Below are 6,357 nucleotides of genomic sequence, written 5' to 3' on the forward strand. Positions count from 1 at the left end.
GTCTTCCGGACCGATCGCTTTAAAGGGCTGTAGCAGTTGGCGGCCCGTACGAAACAACGCCCGGCACAGCTCGCTTCTCCCGGTGCCCGCACGTCCCACTGCAGCGTGCCAGCCCGTAAAGCCTCCTAAAGCCTGAACAAACGGGAAGGAAACGTAAGAAAGCTGTTTCCCCATCGCTAAACGCACTGCTTTTTCCTTCATAAAGCAAGAGCTGCTTGCTTCCTGAGCGCCCACACCGCTGGCTTTGGGCATTCGCACGTCCCCCAGGGGTGGGGCGGTGCCACCCCTCAATCCCAGTCCCTCATTGCCGTGTTAACGCAGCGAGGTGCAGTCCCGTGCTGCAGCCTGCCCTGGGTACACAGCAGTCCTTCCATGTGGGTCCCAGCGGGGTTACCTGGTACCTTAGAGCTCCACCTAGTGAGCCGTACGGCGCGCTGTAGCTGGAGCGGGCGTCCCGAAGTTGGGTCGGCCCACACAGGGGCTCTCAACTCCTGACACCGTGTGCCGATCTTCCTTGGAAGGGCCCCTTACTTTCAAAGGGTTTGTAAGTATGAGTTTTGCACGGGTGAAAAATAAGGCTAAGACTTCTTGTTCTTCGTTTTGTTAGGAAAAGCTCATTTGCCTTGTGATTCCATTTCACTAAACCACGCTCCTTCATTGAGGCAAACTGCCTGAAAAGCTTATTTTCCAGGGAAGAATTCACTTGAACTGTCTAAAAATGAACGACCTCTTCTTTTTCAGAGTCACCGTGTAATAAAAAGATTTGCTAGAGCAACAGAACACTCCAGTTGCCCCGCTGACTTTCTTCCTAGCAAGCACTGGAAGTGTCCTATTAAGTTACTCCTACAGGAATGACCACAGTTGTCCCACATCTTTCCCAGTTCAATGCGTTCTGCACATCACTAGCACAACCCACATGGCATTCAGGAACGGGCCTTCCAGTACTTGAAGGGAGCACATAAACAGGAGGGGGAACGGCTATTTACGAGGGTGGATAGTGATAGGACAAGGGGGAATGGTTTCAAACTGAGACAGGGGAGGTTTAGGTTAGATATTAGGGGGAAGTTTTTCACTCAAAGGGTGGTGATGCACTGGAACAGGTTGCCCAAGGAGGCTGTGGATGCCTCATCCCTGGAGGCATTCAAGGCCAGGCTGGATGTGGCTCTGGGCAGCCTGGTCTGGTGGTTGGTGACCCTGAACATAGCAGGGGGGTTGAAACTACATGATCATTGTGGTCCTTTTCAACCCAGGCCATTCTATGGTTCTATGATTGATCCAGCTCTATTATGCTATATCTATTGTATAAATATCCAAGTATTTCCTTGTATACTCCAAGAGGGGCATGCAACTGAAAGCTAAGTATTCTTCACATCAGCTGCCCATCATCTAGCAAGCTTTATTTTTTTCCCTTTTTAAAAAAATAACAAATGTGTGTGCAGATAGTGTGGCACAGTGTTTCTCAATGTATAGAACCTTAAGATAGGGTGATCACATACAATAAAAACGTGATCTACAGCACCAGGCTGTATATTTCCACGAGGGCCATGTCAGCAGCTTTCCTTGCTGTCAGCCGCACCTTAGAAAAAAGGATCCCTGTGGAATTTCAACTTTTCCACTTGAAGTTGTGCTTCTGTGCTTGTTTACAGTTATATAACCTAATATTGGAAGTAATGACCAAACAAGCCACTGCTGAAACTCACCACCTACCCGCTCGTAAGGATTGTAGCTCAGTGAGTCCTCTACAGAAGCCCTCAAAGCAGTTATATTTTTGCTGGTACAACTTCTGGCTCCTCATCTGATATGGATTACTTGCCATCACATTTTTATCACCGTCAGCTCAGTTATTCTCAAAATGAATGATACTCATTATTGTGGTTCCATACAAATATATTGTATTGCTGCTGTCTTAACATGCTACCCTCTTGAACTCGCAGGTTTGCACAGTCCAGAAAGGTCAAGCGGCTCAGACAAAGGTATTCTCATGGGTATTTTAGACCTACGCCAGTCAATTTTAATCTGAAATCCTGGATAGTCATTAACTGCTCCGCCTGCACAAGACAGCAGCAAATAGTAATCCAGCAGCTGAGAAAGCTTTTGAGTTGTTTTATGAGATGTAAGTCCTCAAACAATTTTATGATAACTCACGTTAAAGCGAACTCCTCCTTCAAAAGTGGCTACAGCTGGCTCTGATTTCTTCTTCAAAGCCCCAATTAGGGCACTCGATCGGAGATACTTTCTGTTGTTCCTCTTCTTACTGCTATCCAAGATCTGCAGTCAGTTATCCGTGTGCTTTTCTGGTTTAATCAAGGCCCTGAACACATAAGGAACACCAAAGCATGTTCATATTCGTCAGCAGAACTACTCTTGCATGTGGACTTCTGCTAAGACTGTCCCAGCAGGATCAGAATCATACATTGAAAGATAAAGAAAACGGGCCATGACCTCTATTCACAGTCCCTTTATCCTTCAGCTTAGCTCAAAACCAGATGTGGGACGTAACACGGCTCTAAGCCACATGAGCTGTCTCTTCTTCTCTATAGAACATACCATGACAGCAGTTCAGAGGAAAAGCTGATTCCACTTTAGAGGACTTAGTATTGTGAAATTTGATTTTGTTCCAACTCGGAGCCCTGCCTGCCCCCAAAAAAACCCTCAAAGAAGCCCCAAGACTTCGGGAAGCGGCAAGTTTCAACTGCAGCCCAGGAGAGGAGCTGCAGAGGCAGGTGAGTTGGCAAGACACCTTGCCACATTGTGGTGGGATCCTGTCAGTCCCCTGCTTCAGTTCTTTCGGGCCTTTAGTTTTTTGGGGTCTTTCCTAAGCACGAAATGTGTCAGTCTGTACATGAACAGCAGCAACAAGACTCTAGGAAATTTCAAGAGAAGTTCTTTAACCAAAACTTTTCCCAATTCCAAAAGTAATCTTGAGGTTGTTTCTCACGCAGATGGGGAAGAAAAATATCTGTAATGCTCCTGCAAATTCCTTCCTCCCTTACCCAACCCACTTAACTACTAATTTAAGGGTCAGAATGGAATTTGTATACTCCTTAAAAACTCTGCGTTGCTCAGGGAGGTCCACAGTACTGAAGTAAATCTCAAGTCCTTCTCTCTAATTAGCTATGATAAGGGAGGGTGGCAAATTTTGTGTTTTAGCATCTATTTAGTGTACTGCAAGAAGAAGAACTTCCACCAAAAACATCTAAAGGACCAAAGACTAGATGAGGTTCACCAACCCAAATCCTAGCTAGCTATGTAGTGGGAAGACCATCCAAGTAGTACAGATTTGCACACAGATTTCTTAAAACCAGGATGCTTATTTTAGTGCAAGTACCTGTATGTATTTACTCCTTTGTTTAGCTGTAGTCTTTATAGCATGTAATCCGGATTGCTTAAGAGCCTGTTGACGTACAAACTTGATCTTGAGCAAGCAGTATGAACTTGCATGGAGTGTGCTAAAGAGGAGTTATAGATTAAGTCCTGCTCCACTGAATAAAGTCTATTCAATTATCTATTACCAGTAATAATTTTTATTTTTTATCCTAAATGAAACCTGTGACAACCAAAGCAGGTGCCTGCATAGAAATGCAAAAAACGTGTAATCCTGTAGGTGTAAGGCTTTGTACTGTAATTAAACACATTTTAATTCAGCTTTTCAGTTCATCCAACACAGCTGAAGTGAGATCAGCCTTGGTAGGAGAGCCTACATCTCCCCTGCTTTGACTGTAGCCTCAGCCTCTTCAGCTGTGTCACATGAATGAAGAACTCCAACTGCCAACTGGAAACACAAGTGAGCGTACCAGGTAGATGGCAATGAAAAATTAGACCTATGGTCTTGTAGCACGAGAGCTATGGTGTTCAGCTGATGAAATATAGCTAGTAGAGCAGCACCACAGGACAGTTGCTCATCCCTACATTTAAGATTGATCAAGGGAGAAGTGTAGATGGAGGTTCTAAATTAGAACAAGCAAGGCCCTGTCTCCTACTGTCTTATAGTAAGCAACACCACTGCTATCTATAGCAATACTCAGATTAGTTGCAGGGTGGGACAGCCAGTTTGTTTCAGTTGCTTCCCAGTAAACAGAATTGTGCTTCTGAACAGAGAGGTGTTTAAATCAAGGAAAGGATGACTTTCTCTCAGTGCATTCTAAAGAAGAGATGCCCTAATCTTAAAATAGTTTCTTTAAAATACCATAACAAAGTTTCTTTAACTACTGGAACATTATTTCACATTTTAGAGGACTGAAGCAGCTCCTTTTACAGAAATGTATGCTGTAGTCCCCACATTTTTCAGTGTTCATGTACTTAAAACGATGATGCTGAGCACTACTGTGAGCACTGCAAAGGGCAGATGACCCTAATCAAGTCCAAAAGAATAGCCAAAGTACATGAAAAATAAGCTATATCTAAGAACACAGTTGTATGCTTAGGGTTGTGATAGATATAATAGAAATAAAACTAAGTTCTCAGAGGACTAACCAGTAACAGACAAAGGGCAAGGTCTGAGTAGACTCACGCTGCACTTCTCAACACGCCAGATAAATATGATGGAATGAAACGAACACAATCATTGTTGAAGGCAATCTTCTGACACAGATATTATAGGAAATATCCAAGCCCAAATCTTTGCCTCACGCTTTTCTAATGCATCAAGAAAAGACCCTCTTTTCTTCCTCTTCCCCCCCCAAAATAATCTGTCTACACATTGGTGTTGAAATTTGCCATTCTTCTAGCCTGAGTTTGCAGTGACTTTGTTAAAACAAAAAGTCAGCAAATCTTCACTCCTCGTACCATTTCTTTTTTCCCCCTCATGTTCTGGAATAATATTTCAGTGGCCTATTCTGACCACAGGTGTAATTCAAATCGTTGTCAGGAAGCCCAGGCTCATGCAGACACCAGCCCCTTTTCCCAGGACTGCTGTGAAGGGCTCAGAAGTCATCCCTTATCTCAGAACAAAAAGCGAACATCTCTCCACAAATCCCTCATACTGAAAGCTTTCTGCTCCTCTAATCTCATATTTTTCCCAGTAACTGTCTTTAAAGGAACTGGGGTAGTTTAGTAGCATACCTCATCCTTAAAAGCACAGCCTGCTCTGTTTTCACACTTGCAGAGGCTTTTAAAATACATCATCCTGTTCAAATATAAAGTGACAACCTCAGAACCATTTGAAAAACCCTATCATCATTTTCTGCTAAATGACTTCTTCTCCCCAAGGGCTCTCCAAAGGAGCCGATGCTTTAGAGTGCTAAGCTACCTATGAGACAGCTCAAGCTCATACTAACTCAATTCCTGACAGGCAGCTGCAGTGTCAGGTGGTGTGAAATAGCAAATGAAAGAGAAGATTATTAAATGGAATTAAATGCAGCATCCTCAGGAGGCCTCCATACAGAAAGGGTAAAGCCCACTCACCTTAATTCTGCATATTATCCTGTTCAACTGAATGGGCATAACTTTATGGATAAACACAGCAGGATTTGGTCTCCTACGCTTACTGTTCTTCTCAAATTATATGAAATGCACAATGTAGAGCTATTAATAACGTTGCAGTTTGTTATTATTATGTCATTTGGCACGGCTTGGATTAACACAGGTATATTAAATTACAAAGAAAGCAGCTGGCAAGAGAACAGGACATTAAGACTGGTTCACAAAGGTGTGCTCAGAAAGCTAGTGAAATCAGGAGGAAAGAAAACTTTCAATCAGAGCAAATACAGGAAGCTACTGCTTGAGAGCTCCCTGGTAAATTCTCATCATCTGAACTGATCATACTTTACTTACTTATCTAAAATATTTGATGGAATATCAATCAAATACCTACGGTAGAATTATAGAAAACTAAAATTTATACTTGTCCCACCAATCTCCCACCAAACATAAGGAATCCTTGGATACCAAATTAGGTGTATGTGGGATGGGTCAAGGCCAAGACAGAGATTTCTACTGGTCTACTATAGGCTGTGGTTTGCAGGGGAAAGAAGTGGTGTGTGTTTCATACTGACTTTGTATTTCCAGATGAGTTCTCACACAGCAAGCATTCTTAGCTGGCTAGGCGAGTCAGCTGTCTTCCTGACTGTTGTGCACTGTTGAAATGGCTTGAAGCAAACAGTATTTAATCTTTTTCTTTTTTAAGTGTGTGTTATCAGTAAGCACATGGAAGATTTCGTGCTGATGCATAGCACTTGTAAGGTTTAGTGGATGTTTAGAACATGCTTTATATACATTATATCAGGTTCCTCTCTATTCTTCAGCAACTTAATCTGAATGAAAGTGCTCAGTGAACAGGCACAGACCATGGCAGTATCTACCGTCTACAACCTTCCCTGTAGGTTTTGTCTTCAGCTAGCATATGATTAAATGTTTGGA

Source organism: Gallus gallus, chromosome 1, assembly GCF_016699485.2.
Source record: "Gallus gallus isolate bGalGal1 chromosome 1, bGalGal1.mat.broiler.GRCg7b, whole genome shotgun sequence".
NCBI lineage: Eukaryota > Metazoa > Chordata > Aves > Galliformes > Phasianidae > Gallus > Gallus gallus.